This window comes from Trichosurus vulpecula, chromosome 2 (assembly GCF_011100635.1).
Source record: "Trichosurus vulpecula isolate mTriVul1 chromosome 2, mTriVul1.pri, whole genome shotgun sequence".
Classification (NCBI taxonomy): domain Eukaryota; kingdom Metazoa; phylum Chordata; class Mammalia; order Diprotodontia; family Phalangeridae; genus Trichosurus; species Trichosurus vulpecula.
This window is the reverse complement of record NC_050574.1, coordinates 323,889,127-323,905,782: the sequence shown is the minus strand read 5'-3', so window position 1 is coordinate 323,905,782 and position 16,656 is coordinate 323,889,127. Positions and strand designations below refer to the sequence as shown.

Below are 16,656 nucleotides of genomic sequence, written 5' to 3'. Positions count from 1 at the left end.
CAAGACAATATGAACTTAAGTGTTTTTTTGAAATGAACCAAGAGGAAACTTCAGACTATTCTAAATTATTTCACATTATACAGCTGGAGACTTACTCCACTCAAAGGAGTCAGGACAAACTCTGCTTAAGTATGTGATAACGAATTTTTGCTGTTTTTCCAACAGAAAGAACTCTTAATATTTTGAGAATTGTCATTACTGCTGAAATATGTACAACATTCCTTTGGATACATAAATCCTGGTGTCTCTGCTTTAAAAATTTCTTTTCCTCACTTTTTCAGGGTAAAAATTTAAAAAAGTATCGAGTGTCTACCTCCTCCTACGTTTTCATAATATGGTTCTATTATATGCTTTGACACGGTATGAATCACAAGAATGAACTATTGATACTGACAACAATGTATTTAAACATAAAACCATATTCTATCAACACAATCAAGAAATGCATATAATATACAAACCAAAGCTATAAACGAAAATTTACAGATATTTTTATATTATCTACCATTCTGGATGAGCTGAGATTCAAAGGAGAAAGGGAAAAGATAAGAACAAAAGAAGAAAAGAAGCTCTACTTTAAAAGACAGGAGTTAATTTTATGCCAATGTCTGTCCACCATAGAATGAAAAACCAAGGACTCTAGTCTCAGTTTTATTCACCCAATGATGATAAAAAATACTAAAAAGTTAAAAGTAGTACTATTAAAAGGAACTGAGGTCAAATTTTTCAAAGATTGTGAACAAGAAGCAACTATGATTACAACTCTGATATATAAAGTACAATAACTTGCCAACTTGCAGGTTACAAATTACAATGACCTATACATATACCCAAACATAGGAACCTGTCTTGAGATACCTGCCCTGTAATTCCCACCTACAACAATTAGTCCTTGTGTATAGAAGAGGCAAAAATATGGTACATAGTGTAGCTGGAAAGAATTTAGTCACCTAAGAAAGATTCTGGTTTTCAAATAAAGGCAGAGGAAGTTGGAAGCAGTACATGATAACAAGTATTTTTCCTCCAACCTTCTCCTCCAATGGGATGGCACATCCAGAACAAAAGAGATCCGGCACAGGTATGCCCCAGATTAACATGTATTCTCATTTTATCCTTTGTTCTGTTTTCCATCAACATATTACAACTAGGCAATTTTAAGTGACTAACAAAGTAACTCCTTTAGGTTGGACAGATAATAAATAAGTCAGGCAACTGATCAAGGGCCTAGTAATAAGTTATATTGGTTTAACAAGAGTCCAGTATACTAAAAGTGGTTTTCATGGAATACAAGTCATAAAAAGTCAAAAATAGAGGTCTCTAAAATAATTACACATAACAGTTATGTAAATAATATTTAATAGAGAAAAAAACAATGATCTTGGAAAGACCAGAATATAGTAAATACATGTGTGCATGTATGTGTATTTGTATACGTGTGTATGTGTGTATATATGTTTCAATTTCCACTGCTCTACATTTAATGCCAATTTTCTGCTTAGAAACCTTCTCTATCTTCCTTCCTACTGTCTAAATAACTCTACCTAATGCCAGCCTGAGTCTGGCATTCAAGGCCTGTCACAACCTGATTCCCATGTACCTTTGTAGCTTTAACTCATATTTTTCTCCTTCATATATTCCAGGCTCCAGCTAAACATACTTTCCTGACTCTGTCCCTGTCCTCAAACCACTCCCTACACCTCCAAATAATCATCCCCTACCATCCCTTCTCCCTCTTTGCCTTACTCTCTTATTCATATTCATGTATGTTGCTATCTTCTTTTATCCTTCAAAGATCAACAGCCACCTCTTCCATGCAGTGCTCTCTGGTAAATTACTCAATTGTCCATTCTTATTAATGACTCCTAAATCTAGCCAACTAATTCTGCCCTTAAAAACTTAATCCCATACTTCAAACTACTTATAAACAACTCCACTTAAAATACAACACTGAAAATTAAGCTTATCACCTTCCAAGCTTATTTGTCAATACTACAACCACTTCTAGGCAGTCTCCCTTCCTCATATACCTTGCATCCAATGGCAGACTAATTATTTAAACTATTCCATCACATCACTCAACATTTCTAATGTAAAACTAACAGTGACTTTTGGGACTGTGATTTTTCTAGTCACTTTATAATATAAAGTCACCATAATCTTTCCCCATCACTGTATTTTATTACTCCCAGATTCAAATCCTTTTCTTAGTAAATCACCTTACAATTTCCCTGTAAACTTCAAACCATCAAAATCATCTCCATAATTTTCTTTTTGTTGAAAAGCACTTAACTCCTATGAAAGTACCAGTTAATTTCATGCCCACTTTACAAGACAATCAGTGTGTGTGTTTTAGGGGTAGGGAGAGGAGGAAATGGACACAGTCTGCCATGCAACACTCATGAAGTGCCAGTGCAACAGTATACTCTCCTTTCTCCATAGAGTAGGGGGCTCTGCAAGACAATTTGAAGTAGCCTTCCTTTTGGAAGCCTGTTCTCAAAAAAGAAACCACTTTCCATCTTATTTCTGGGTAAAGGGAAATGGGACTGGGGAGAAAACAAAATTCTAGTCAGAATTAAAAATTTGTCTTGAACTACCTTCCATTTCCCTTTCTTTTACCATTTTCCCAGCTCTTAGCATTACCATTTCTCTGTATCCAACTCTAGGCAACTACGTGGCACAATGTGCCAATCCTGGAGTCAGGAAGACCTGAGTTCAAATCCAGCCTCAGACACTTACTGTTTGTGATCCTGGGCAAGTCCCTTATGCCTGTCTGCCTCAGGTCTTCATCTGTAAAATGAGCTGGAGAAAGAAACGGCAAACCACTCCAGTATCTTTGCCAAGAAAACCCCAAATGCAGGGTCACAAAGAGTAAGACACAACTTAACAACAAGTTCTAACTACAGTATGCCATCCAGATCTCTGCACCCAGCAAGTTCCCGATGCACCAAAATTACCTTTTTAATTATTAGTATAATTATCACTGCTTCACACTAAAGTGGGATTGACATCTACAACTCACTCTCCCAGGCACATGTGTTTAAAAGATCACTCCCAACATATAGAACAAAAATTTTCACTTCATTAACAAACAAGATATGACAGTGTGCATGCATGCATGTATGTGTGTGTGTATATATAAATATATGTGTATGTGTGTGTATACATATGTATGCATACACACACACACACACACACATATATATACGCTCTTTCTGATATAAGTTTTTCAACCATACTACGAAGTTCTTGATTACATCTTTTTTGTGGTTACATTTTTTTTTTGCAGGGGGGAAGGCAGGGCAATTGGGGTTAAGTGACTTGCCCAAGGTCACACAGCTAGTAAATGTGTCAAATGTCTAAGGCCACATTTGAACTCAGGTCCTCCTGACTCCAGGGCCGGTGCTCTACTCACTGAGCCACCTAGTTGCCCTTGGAGTTCTTGAAAATAGGGATGCCTTATGTTTTTTAATTCCACAGACACCCAGATATACAATTGATTATTGACAGACAGGCATCATTGTATAGGAGAAAGGTATCAGAAGACAGAAGTTTTGTTTTACCAGTTTTTTTAAAAGCTAGATCACTTTGGACAAGTCACCTATTATGTCTCTAAACCTCAACTCAGTTTTTTTCATTTATAAAATAGGAATATATGCACTACTTACTGACTCTAGTGTGGTGGGGGATCAAGTGAAATATTGTCCATAAGGTGTTTTATTACCATAAAGTGCTAACTTAAAATTATTACAAAGAATACAAATTTTACAATTCTAAGTATTAAAATCTTAGTTTTACATTTTATTTTGGATTAATATAGTGCCCCAAAATCTTTTAAACATACTGCATTTATAATGAAAAGAATAACAACAGTTATATATTTTCCCCAACTATTTTAAATTGTGGTGCTTAACTCATTCTAAGACTTTTAAAAATAGAATCTTGACCCAGTTAAGAATACACCCTGGAAGTGCAAAAATCCCAAAGGGTTCCTTATTTAAATATATCATATCAGAATTGTATGTACCTGCAAAAAAATCAGTATCAATCTAAATGTCTAACAATAGGACTATGGTTAAATAAATTGTGCTATTATAATAGAGTACTAAAATGTAATTAAAACAGACAAGTATGAGAAATACAAGGAAATACGGAAAAGTATTTATTATGTAATACAAAGCCAAAAAAGGAAAAAAAAAGCAGAACCAGAAGAATGAAATATATATTTTCTACAATCATGTAAAGAGGAAAAGAATGCTAGCAATAATGTTGCCCCAAAAAAGAGGCTCATTGAAGCATTATTTCAAATGCACAAAAGAAAACAGAAGGAAATTTTAAAAGGAACACAAGCAGGGCAGATATGAAAGTAACATGTTAAACTTATATACATACACATGTACTTTAAAGAAAGTCATGAGTATTAGAAAGTTATGATTTTACATAAAACCTATTCTATTTTGGAAATGAAAAGTGTTCTTTTTTGAAGTTTGTTAATTTCAAATTTTTAAAAGGAAAAAAATTTAAGTTGTATTGAAATGACAAGTTCCAAGTAATTTAGTAAGTTTATGCTGATTTCTTTAATAATAACAAATTGCCTCAGTACTCTGAAAGAATCAAAAAATTCTAGACAAATGCTTCCAAAACATGATGCCTGAATATGGAATAATGAGGATGACAGATTTGTTGCACAAACCTGAATGGGCTCAGTAAAGTTATAAAATCATGCTACTTGGGAGTAGGAGGCTTAATATATCCACAGAATTAGCACTACAACGCCAGGTCCTAGGTCTAAGAAATTTTCCTAGATGCTTTAATACTAACAAATAACAGCAAAAGGCTTAATCATTTAAATTAAGAGTTTTCTTCATTGCTAGTTTTAAAATTTGGTCATATTCGTTGAATAATATTTATTGAATTGAGGAAGAAAGGGTTAGAATAAGGATGGACAAAATCTTGATGTGGAATTAGAGGGAAGTAACTGAAAAATTATTATACTTTATGTAGGTAGTTACTAACAAATTCAGTTTGTCCTGTTATTAAATGTTTAATTTTTAATAAAACATTTCACTAAAAAAGAAAAAAAAAGAATCAGCTTACTATAAGCAAGTGAAAATTGAGAAGAGGTGGTAGAAAGCCCTCCTGAAGACATGGCTTCCATATGATGCACAGACCTGGAGCTTCCCTAGTTCCCTTCTTCTGTGCCTCACTACAATAGCTAACACAGACAAAGATATATGCCATTGTACCTCTCATCTAGCAGCTCTGGCAAAGAAGAGATGGAAGAAATTTGTGAAGGAAAATAATGGGGCCGGAGCAAGATGAGAATAAAGAAACAAACAGGACGACCTCCAAGTACTTTCGTGTTAAAGCAAGAAGGGACTATTAAATTTAAAGTAGTAATTTTGAGAATCAGAAGATGAGAAGGAATATGCAAATATGTTTTGTGAATACTGGTAAAGATAGGGGGAAAATGGTGTGAAATGAAAAAAACTTTACAGGAAAGGGAAGCAGAAAAGATTATAAAAGTAAAGCAAAATAAAGTCAAAGCACATAAAAATAGAACAGAATACATCATTCTAACCAAATAGAAATAACTTTAAAGTTACACAAAATTTATACCATCAGCAGGATATCAGAACTTCAAAGGACTACAGTGGACCCAAATGAAAAGGTGTTCACTGTTAAAATTCCATCTTTCACCAACAGATGGTGTGGCTTTTTTACATGTTATTAAACTTCCCTCATCATCTATTTCTACATTCCTAATCTCCAAAATGAAAGTTTTATTATTTAAAACACATCCACTTCAACCTAAGGAAAGGCCTAGTTTTCACTTTTAAAATGTACAGTGTGTTATTATATGATTGATAACTTGCCCACTGACTAATTTCCAGTAACTTCCTTGAATTCTTTGTTCTGTTAACTTAATTTTCTCTATAGTGAATATAAAACCTTGCTCTAAGAGATGTTGATTGCTATTTACATGTACTATTTCTACACTGGTCTTAAGAGAAGATTGCATTTTTCATACACACCCCTCACCCAAGTTCTCATTGCCTATTTTCTAGCTCCATATCCCTCCATCACTCAAGACACTGAGGATACTAATTTATCCCATTTTAACTCACTTCAGCATTAAAACTTAAGTTTAAAACAAGTAATCTCAGTAATGTTGATGTCAGACCTCTAATCTTAAGCTACTCAATCAGTTACTTAATCTTTGGTAATGTTTTTCACAATACTGTATATTGATTTGGGTTTAGGTGAGAGGAAAAAAAAAAAAACACCTTTAAAATCCAGAAAGCTAGCTCTAAAAGTAAAGCAATCTGTGAGCATTTTTAAGTTTTTGGTTTTTGTTTTTTTTTGGGGGCAGGGCAGTTGGGGTTAAGTGACTTGCCCAAGGTCACACAGCTAGTACATGTATCAAGTGTCTGAGGCCAAATTTGAACTCAGGTCCTCCTGACTCCTGCGCTGATGCTCTACTCACTGTGCCACCTAGCTGCCCCATTTTTTCAAGTCTTAGTTTCAAGAGATTAAAAACTTTTTAGGCTATTTTTTCTTTCTTTTTTCAGACTTTAACCTAATTTACAGAAATTATTACCAATCATTAAATTAAGTTACTTCACAAGGTTTATCAAGGGGACAACTCCCAAGTATGATGGCTAATTTTCTTTGGCACACTTCTTTGGTTACTGCTGTGCCAAACCCTGTCCCTTCTCCACCGCCTAGAGTTGCCGCCAAAAGCTTAGTGGAAGCTAAGAAACCAATACACAGGAGCTCAATTTTCTCCTAAATTAGTGGTTCCCTCAGTCCCCCCACCAACTGGCAGTAACTTAGCATTAGCCTCAATCTTCCCAAACATATACATCACAAGGAAAGTGGGGCCAGTATCTTAGCAAACTCTTTTTAAGAGGATTTTACAAGCTTTTCCTGTATACTTCTTGCTACACATTCCTTTAAAGGGAAGAAAATAAAAAGAGGTTAAGTACCACACACTGCCTACTATGTGTCCAGGCACTATGCTAAACACTTTTTTAAAGTCATATTTGATCCTCACAACAATCCTGCCAGGTAGGTGCTATTATCACTATTTTAGAGTTGAGGAAACTGAGGCAAACAGATTAAGTGACTTGCCCAGGGTCACACAATAAATTTCTGAGGCCAAATTCGAACTCATGCCCCATCCTGACTGCAGGTCCATGGTCTATCCACTGTGCCACCAGCTACCCACTGGTAAACTGTAATTTCCATATTTCCAATGTAAAAAAAAGTAGGAGAAAGTATTTAATCATCTAGGTCTTCGTTGACCAGGAACCTTCATTAATTAAGATTTTTCTTCTCATACTAAAGAGTCCAGAGTTACACAGCTGAGTAGAAGTCATCTACATCTGGTCCACCTCTACTAATAATTTTACCTGCCTCCAATAATTACTCAAAATTTAACAGTAAGGCTGCCCCACTGTTAAAAGAGCTAATATTTAAGCAACTGAAAAGTGCATTTACATTTAGCTTTTCCTGTAGGCCCTACGTACCATCTGGACTAGGGAAAGAGAGGCCCTTCCCCTCACAGCTCACTACCTCAGCCATGGATATACAGTCACTGGAAAGCCAATCCAAATGTGCCCTGGGAAATAAATGGAAAGGTTGTCTGCTACAGTTTGGTGGCTAGATGCTTTGTATTGCACAATTACTAGGTTTCTTCCTTTCTTTCATTCCATTAGAATGTAAGCCAATGGAGAACAAGGATTATTTCAGATTGTTTAATTCTTCATACTTGTACCCCTAGAGCCTAGTACAAAGTTTGGCAAAATGGTAGGTGCTAAAGACTGTGAGCCTCTTGAAAGCAAGAACTGTTTTGCCTTTCTTTGCAGCCCAGGGCCTTAGTCCAGAGTCTGGCACATGGTAGGTGCTTAATAAATGCTTACTGACTTACATACTTGTTGATTTCATCCTCATATAGATGTTCAATAATTCTTAACTTAACCCTCTGTCCTAGGAAAAATAAAGGATATTCATCTTTCTTCAAGGAGCCTCCATTTGAACTCAACTGAACCACAGTCAGCATCACAAGAAACCTAGCAGCTTCTACCATACACAAGGAGGGCTTAGAAGACAATATTCCAAAAACAAAGAGAGACCAAGCAAGACAACAAATAATAACTTATCTTGCAAAGCTGAATGTGAGTATAGTCTGAAAGGTGAAAAAAAAAATGAACCCTTCACGGAAAGGAGTACTTCAAGCATTTCTGACAAAAAGACTGGAGCTGAGTTAGAACTCTGAAATGCAAACACAAGAGTCAAAAAGAAACCTAAAAAGGTAAATTTATTTGAACAATTTAAAAGGCTCTAAGATGAAGTATTTCTAACATTCTAATAGGGGAGAAGAAAAAAAGCATCTCTTCAGAATCTTAAAGTCTTCAAAGGGCACTAAAGGACTTAAAAAAGGAAAACAGAATTTGAGGGTGGATTGGTTCTGTTCTGAAGGCTTTAAGAGCGGAGGACAAGTAAAAGGAATATACTAGTGCGGAAAGGAGGAAAGGAGAGTAGAATGTGCTATTTATCATAATTGAGATACAAGAATACACAAATTCAGAAGGAGACGGGGAAGCCAGCGTGAGATAAACCTCACTATTATCACATGGGAGAGATACACACTTAAATACACATGTTGAAGAGGGGGGAAAATTAAGAATATAATACCAGAAAGAGAATAGCTATGTGGGAAAAAAACAACTTCCAGTTCCTGAAGGGAGGAAGAGAGGAGTAATAAAGGGGGGAGGAGGAGTAAAGAGAGGGGTGTGACTGGAATCTAAAGGAATGCCTATCAAATGGGAAATGGCCAAACAGAATGCTACTGCAGCGTAAGAAATGACAGAAGATGATTTCAGAGAATCCTGGCTAACATGAACTGATACAGAATAAAGTCAGCAGAATGAGAAGAACAATTTCACAAGCCCAGTAATGATGTAAAAGAAAAACAATTTTTCAAAGAACTTAGGAACACTGATCACTGTAAAGCTCAATTATGTCTCCAAAGGACGCAGAATAAAGCATCTTACCCATCTCCCAACAGAGAGGTGAAGGACTCAAGGTGCAGAAAGAAACGTATGTTTTTGGATATGGTCACTGAGTAGGTTCATTTTGGCTCTTATTTGTTTCAAGGGAGATTTTGACCCCTTCATCTTTAACAGGGTTGGAGGATGGAGGTGTGGGTAATAATAGTGATATGACAAAAAAAAAAGAGATCCACTGAAACGTTTTTTATACGTTTCAAGAAAAGGCAATTCAGATGAAAAGTCAGACAAATATGGAATTATATACTATTTTTTTAAACCAACAGTATAAAATAAATTCATAGTTTCATACACTCTTTTTATGTTCTTCTGCAGGTGCTCCTTTTTGGTGTTAAAGTTCAGAATAAATAATATTTTAAATGAAAAAATAAAGAAACCTAAGATAGAAGATGCCACAGGCATCCAACTGCGCTCACTAAGTTCTAGTTATCAGGCCTTGACAGACTATATCAACATGGTGTTAAAACAATTTACAAATCTGACTACTGCTTACTGATATCTACGGTTTCTGAAAAATTCCATGAAACAAGAAATGTACAGAAGGAAGAGGTACCCATAATGGATTTTAGCACTGGATCAGAAGGCCTGGGTTTAGAAAAATTATGAAATCTCAAGAGTAAGAAGGGACCTCAGGAGGTGTTTTGTCTGACCTAGACTGACAAAGAATTTTCTACATTTCTCAAGGAGTGATTATTCAGACTTTAAAAAGACTTTTTTCTTTTGAAAATCTATCACTGCTAAGGAAGCACACGACTTTAGGGTAACTGTAAAATATTCCCTTACATCAAGCCTAAATAAACCTTTCTTGAATGTCCATCCACTGTTCCTGATTCTGTCCTCTGAGGCAGAATAATCTCTATTCCCTGAGATAACTCCCAGTTATTTACTAATAACCATCATGTCTCCCCACATTCCCTTTCCCTTCCTCCTCTTTACCAAGCTACACTCATTCCAGTAGCCTTCTAGATACCCCTCAATTTAATAGTCCTTCCCTAAAATAAAATACCCAGAGCTGAATACTCCATATATGATATGACCACAGAAGGCAACATAGGGGACAAACACTTCTATTGTTTTCACTGATTTTTTGAGTCACCTACATTTTGATTCTTAGACGGTACTGTTCCATGGCAGTCTTATTACATACCTCCATCTATGGAGGAGTTTGGTATAGTGTTTAGATTACAATATAAATACTAAGTTTTTCTTTCTCTGATCCCTGGCCTAGCAAAATGGTGAGACCAATTACTGATCTTTCTGTACTATGAGTAACTGAAGAGGAAAAAAACGTAAGTTACAAATAAACTTAAATCAAGGGTTACTAACTATAGCTCTCTTTTCAGAATATTTGCAAAAACAAGTTCACAAACCTCAGGTTAAAAACCCCTGATAAATTAAATACACCTTACCAATTTTTCATAGAATGCAAAAAAGCACGTAAAATATGCCCTCCTGCATAATTTTAAAAATTTATCTTTCATGTACATTAACAATAACACAGTCCAAATGACTCTAGCTCTATTTAGAATTCCTTTTGTATTACTACTATAAACAAAGTTTGCCCTGTTAAAAACCGCAAACACTGCAAGGACCCAGTATTACAAAAAACTCAAATGACTTACTTGAAATAGATGATTCTTAGAAAAACATGAGAATGAGAAACATGACCAAGTTCTTCCAACAGCAATATATTCATTTTGAATTACTAAAAATGATGCACACTTTCTTTGAGTGTCTTTTACTGAGAGAATGTAAAAGAATTTTGTTGTTCAATCATGCTCGATTCTTAATGACCCCCTGTGAGGTTTTCTTGGCAAAGATGCTGGAGAGGTTTGCCATTTCCTCCTCCAGTTCTTTTTACAGATGAGGAAACTGAGGCAACGAGGGTTAGAGCTGCACAGCTATTAAGTGTCTGAGGTCACATTTGAACTCAGAAAGATATGTCTTCCTGACTCCAGGCCCAGCACCCTATCCGCTGCACCACCTTGCTACCCTATATCAAAGAATAACACCATCTACATACAAACGAGGAAAAATTAGGGTGATACTTAATTCTTCCTTGTATATTTAAAAAGGGCAGAAGGAATCAATGATACTGTAAACTACTTAAAAAAAATAGAAGCACTGACAAAGAAGAAAGCAGACACTGCAAAGCCTGTCAGCTGTTAAAATAGGGAATTCAGACAGAATGGGCACTCTCATAGTCAAGTATTTGCTTTGCCAACAGACAATGTTAAAGAACATCAAAACATCATGAGATATCACAGTGGATATCCACTTACTACTGCAACACATCCCACTAAACTTGTTTCTTTAAAAGCAGCATTGTCAAGTTACACACATTAAAAAAAAATCCATAGAATTTGTATAAAAAGTAAAATCTACTAAAGGCTGTCTTTAAGAAACTGCAACATAATCATAAAGACTCTGTCACACAAAACATGAGATTCAAAAGTAATTACGCTTTTCAATTTTACTAAAAACAAAAAAAAGATCTCTCCAAAAATTTATGCTAAAGATCTTGAAATAACAAAAAGTATAAAACAAATGCTATAATTGAAGATGCCTTGAATTAAATGGCAGAACTTCCTGAATTCTCTGAAACCTATTTTTTAAGTATCTTAATCACAAAGCACCCTTGTCAGACATTCCTTTGCAAATGATCCAGATTAAAACCCACAATTTCTGATAATTTTAGTATATCATCTACAGTACAGAAATAAAAGACTATTAAGAAACAGGAAGAACTTTATCAGCAAAATGCAGCCACTGATCTCTTAAGAAGTAAAGGCAGAAATGCCATCTTCCCAAGGAAAGAAAGAATTTAGTGGCTTCTTTGCTTGTGGGATTCTTCTTAATGACTTTTGATCTAAAAGTAGGTGGTGAATAGAATGCCTGTCCTAAATGGACTCAAAGTGGGACACCCACCTAATTTTTAAAAAACAGAAAACACAAGTGGTAACACTGCTATTACATATGACTGGATTACAATACAAAGTTGGAAGATGTTGGCAAGATAACTTTAAAACGCTGCAGAACTACTCTAGGTGTTTGATTCAGGAAGAGTCTTAGATGCCAAAACCTTTACACAACACGCACACACTCAAATTCCTTACCTGATTCAGATTCCTCAACCTTCTCCTACATATGAAAGAAACATTAAGTTTTTGGAACTACTATCCCTAAATATAAAGAAAGTGCAAAATGATATATCTAAACAAGATGTGACAGACAAAAAAAAATTACAAATTATGTTACACATTCAGTGAGTTTGAGAGGTTTCTTCTCTACAATTCACATCTCATTTTCCACATTTAACACTGTGGTAAGCACTAAGTACAGAAAGCATAATAATCCGTGTAAATGTCTTAAAATTAAACTTATTTGAAAAGAGATTACAGGACAAAGAGAAAAAGAAAAAAAATAACTAGAATCTAAGGTGTCTTTAGGGTACCTCAGATAACTGGGGGAATGGCTGAACAAATTTTTATATATGAATGAAATGGAATATTAAAGCACTTGAAGAAAAGGAAAAAGATTAGAGAATCATGGGTAGTACAAACTGACATAGAATAAAATGAGGAGAACCAGGACAAGTTATAAAAGGACAGCAAAATAAAGAAAGACAACTTTCAAAGGCCAAAGAGCTCTAAACAATGCAGTGACCAACCATGTCTCCAGAGGCCCTATAAAGCATTTAACCACCTCCTAACAGAGAGACGATGTACATAAGACACAAAAAGACATACATTTTTGGACTTAGCCCCTGTGTAAATTCACATTGCTTGATTATGCTCTTTTGTCAAAAGGATATGTTCTTTCAGTTTTTAACAGCAGAGAAGGGAAAGGAGGAGAAAGTGAGGACCAGGGTTAGAAACAGTGATACTTATTTTTTTAAAGAGAGTGCCATTAAATATTTTTAAATGCACAAAAGAGAACAGAAGTTCAGAAAGTAATGTATAGAATTTATTGTTTACTTCTTTCAAAAGAAATCAAGTGGTATAAAATTGAAGAAAAATGGTTTCATATATAATCCTATTTGTGCTCTTCTGTGTGTATGCAAATAGTCTTTTTTTATTTCTTTAATATATTTAGTTTCCAGCACTGATTTTCACAAGAGTTCGAATTATGTATTTTCTCCCCATTTCTACCCTCCCCCCACTCCAAGATGGCATATATTCTGGTTGCCCAGTTCCCCAGTTAGCCCTCCCTTCTGTCACCCCACTCCCCTCCCACCCCCTTTTCCCTTCCTTCCTTTAGGGCAAGATAAATTTCTACGCCCCACTGCCTGTGTATCTTATATCCTAGTTGCATGCAAAACCTTTTTTTTTGTTTGTTTTTGAACATCTGTTTTTAAAATTTTGAGTTCCATATTCTCTCCCCTCTTCCCTCCCCAAATAGTCAAGCAATTCCACATAGGCCACATGCATATCATTATGTAAAACCCTTCCACAATACTCATGTTGTGAAAGACTAACTATACTTTGCTCCTTCCTAACCTATCCCGATTATCCAATTTTCTCCCTTGACCCTGTCCCTTTTTGAAAGTGTTTGTTTTTGATTACCTCCTCCCCCTATCTGCCCTCCCTTCTATTGTCCCTGCTTTTTTATCTTCTTCCTCCTTCTTTCCTGTGGGGTAAGATACCCAATTAAGTGTGTATGGTGTTCCTTCCTCAGGTCAAATCCGGTGAGAGCAAGATTCACTCATTCCCTCTCACCTGCCCCCTCTTTCCTTCCTACAGAACTGCTTTTTCTTTTTTTTTTTTTTTTTTTTTTTTTTTTTTTGCTTTTTGGCAGGGCAATTGGGGTTAAGTGACTTGCCCAAGGTCACACAGCTAGTACATGTGTCAAGTGTCTGAGGCCGGATTTGAACTCAGGTCCTCCTGACTCCAGGGCCGGTGCTCTACTCACTGCGCCACCTAGCTGCCCCAGAACTGCTTTTTCTTGCCACTTTTATGAGATAATTTACCCCATTCTATCTCTCCCTATCCCTCTCTCTCAATATATTCCTCTCTCAATCCCTTAATTTGATTTTTTTTAGATATCATCCCTTCCTATTCAACTCACCCTGTGCCCTCTGTCTATATATATATATATATGTGTGTGTGTGTGTGTGTGTGTGTGTGTGTGTGTACACACACACACACACACACACACACACACACACACATACACATATAAGCATACATATTCCCTTCAGCTACCCTAATACTGAGGTCTCATAAATCATACACATCTTTCCATGTAGGAATGTAAACAAAACAGTTCAACTTTAGTAAGTCCCTTGTGATTTCTTTTTCTGGTTGACCTTTTCATGCATCTCTTGATTCTTGTGTTTTAAAGTCAAATTTTCTATTCAGCTCTCCTCTTTTCACTGAGAAAGCTTGAAAGTCCTCTGTTATACTGAAAGTCCATATTTTGCCTTGGAGCATGATACTCAGTTTTGCTGGGTAGGTGATTCTTGGTTTTAATCCTAGCTCCTTTGACCTCTGGAATATCCAATTTCAAGCCCTTCAATCCCTCAAGGTAGATGCTGCTAGATCTTAGATTATTCAGATTGTGTTTCCACAATACTCAAATTGTTTCTTTGTGGCTGCTTGTAGTGTTTTCTCCTTGATCTGGAAGCTCTGGAATTTGACAACAATATTCCTAGTTTTCTTTTGGGGATCTATTTGAGGAGGCGAGCTGCAGATTCTTTCAATTTCTATTTTATCCTCTGGCTCTAGAATATCAGGGCAGTTTTCCTTGATAATTTCTTGAAAGTTGATCTCTAGGCTCTTTTTTTGATCATGGCTTTCAGGTAGTCCAATAATTTTTAAATTATCTCTTCCGGATCTATTTTCCAGTTCAGTGGTTTTTTCCCAGTGAGATATTTCACATCGTCTTCCACCTTTTCATTCCTTTGGTTTTGTTTAATAATATCTTGATTTCTCATCAAGTCACTAGCTTCCACTTGCTCCAATCTCATTTTTAAGGTAGTATTTTCTTCAGTGGTCTTTTGGACCTCCTTTTCCATTTGGCTAATTCTGCCTTTCAAGGCATTCTTCTCCTCATTGGCTTTTTGGAGCTCTTTTGCCATTTGAGTTAGTCTATTTTTTTAAGGTGTTATTGTCTTCAGTATTTTTTTTTGGGTCACCTTTAGCAAGTCATTGACTTGTTTTTCATGGTTTTCTCGCATCATTCTCATTTCTCTTCCCAATTTTTCTTCTACTTCTCTAACTTGCTTTTCCAAATCCTTTTTGAGCTCTTCCATGGCCTGAGACCAATGCATATTTTTCTTGGAGGCTTTTGATGTAGGCTCTTTGACTTTGTTGACTTCTTCTGGCTGTATGTTTTGGTCTTCTTTGTCACCAAAGAAAGATTCCAAAGTCTTTGACTGAATCTGGGTACGTTTTTGCTGCCTGGCCATATTCCCAGCCAACTTACTTGACCCTTGAGTTTTTCGTCAAGGTATAACTGCTTGTAAAGAGTACTTTTGTTCCAAGCTTGAGGGGATGCCCTGTTGTTTCCAGAGCTGTTTCTATACAGCCAGCTCTGCCACACCAGCACTCCTCCTTCCCCAAGAACTGCCAACCCGGACCTGACTCACATCTTAAGCAGGCTCTGCACTCCTGCTCTGATCCACCACTTAATTCCTCCCACCAGGTGGGTGCCTGGGGCCAGAAGCAACTACAGCTGTAGTTCTGCCCGAAGGGGGCATGACCAAACTGCAAACTTTTTTTCACTCCCCGCAGCTTTTCCCACTAACCTTCTCTGTTGTCTTTGGTGTTTGTGGGTTGAGAAGTCTGGTAACTGCCACAATTCACTGATTCAGGGCACTAGGGCCAGTTCCACCCGGCTCCCGGTCTGGGCACATTCTACGCTGGGCTCTGCTCCCCTCCGCTCCCAGCTCTGTGTGGGATAGACCTCACCCAGCAACCAGCCAGGCTGTCCTAGGCTGGAGCCCTGCTTCCCTCTGCTATTTCCTGGGTTCTGCAGTTCTAGAATTTGTTCAGAGCCATTTTTTATAGGTTTTTGGAGGGATGTGGTGGGGAGCTCACGCAAGTCCCTGCTTTCCAGCTGCCATCTTGGCTCCGCCCCACCAATAGTCTTTTTGACAAAATAAAAATGGAAGCATAAATGTGTAATTGTCTGAATTACATACTTTTCAATTTTCTACCAAATATGATGTTATATGTGCCTGATCAAAGCTGCTTGGGTCTCAGTTTCCTCATATTAAAAATTAGGTACCTGAACCAGATTAGCTTATTTCTATGGTTCCATCAAGTTCTAAAATTAAGCCTATACTAGAGCCGGTAAAGAGTGCTTTAAAAAGTTATGTTATTTAACTTTTTCCCAAGATTTCTACTTTTTTAAAAATATGATTCCCCATGGCTTTGAAATTCCAAGAAATTTTATACTGTAAGCAGTATAAAATATCTTACCGATTTTATTTCCATATTCTAAATGAGCCCTCTGCTACAGCCTAACTGGTCTACGCATAGATGAGTGAATGAAGTACCTCCACTACATGGTCTCCATTTGCACACTTCTACTGAGTTAGTGCCATCTCTGCCAAGCCCAGCTTCACTTCGCCTCTTACGTG

The 16,656-nt window shown here is 36.5% G+C and overlaps 1 protein-coding gene across 3 annotated transcripts in view; it reads right to left on the bottom strand.

The window, feature by feature from the left end:
* MSL2 (MSL complex subunit 2) overlaps nucleotides 1-16,656 on the bottom strand; it is a 48,624-nt gene that overhangs the window by 4,446 nt on the left and 27,522 nt on the right. The gene's annotated exons all lie outside the window — the stretch shown is intronic.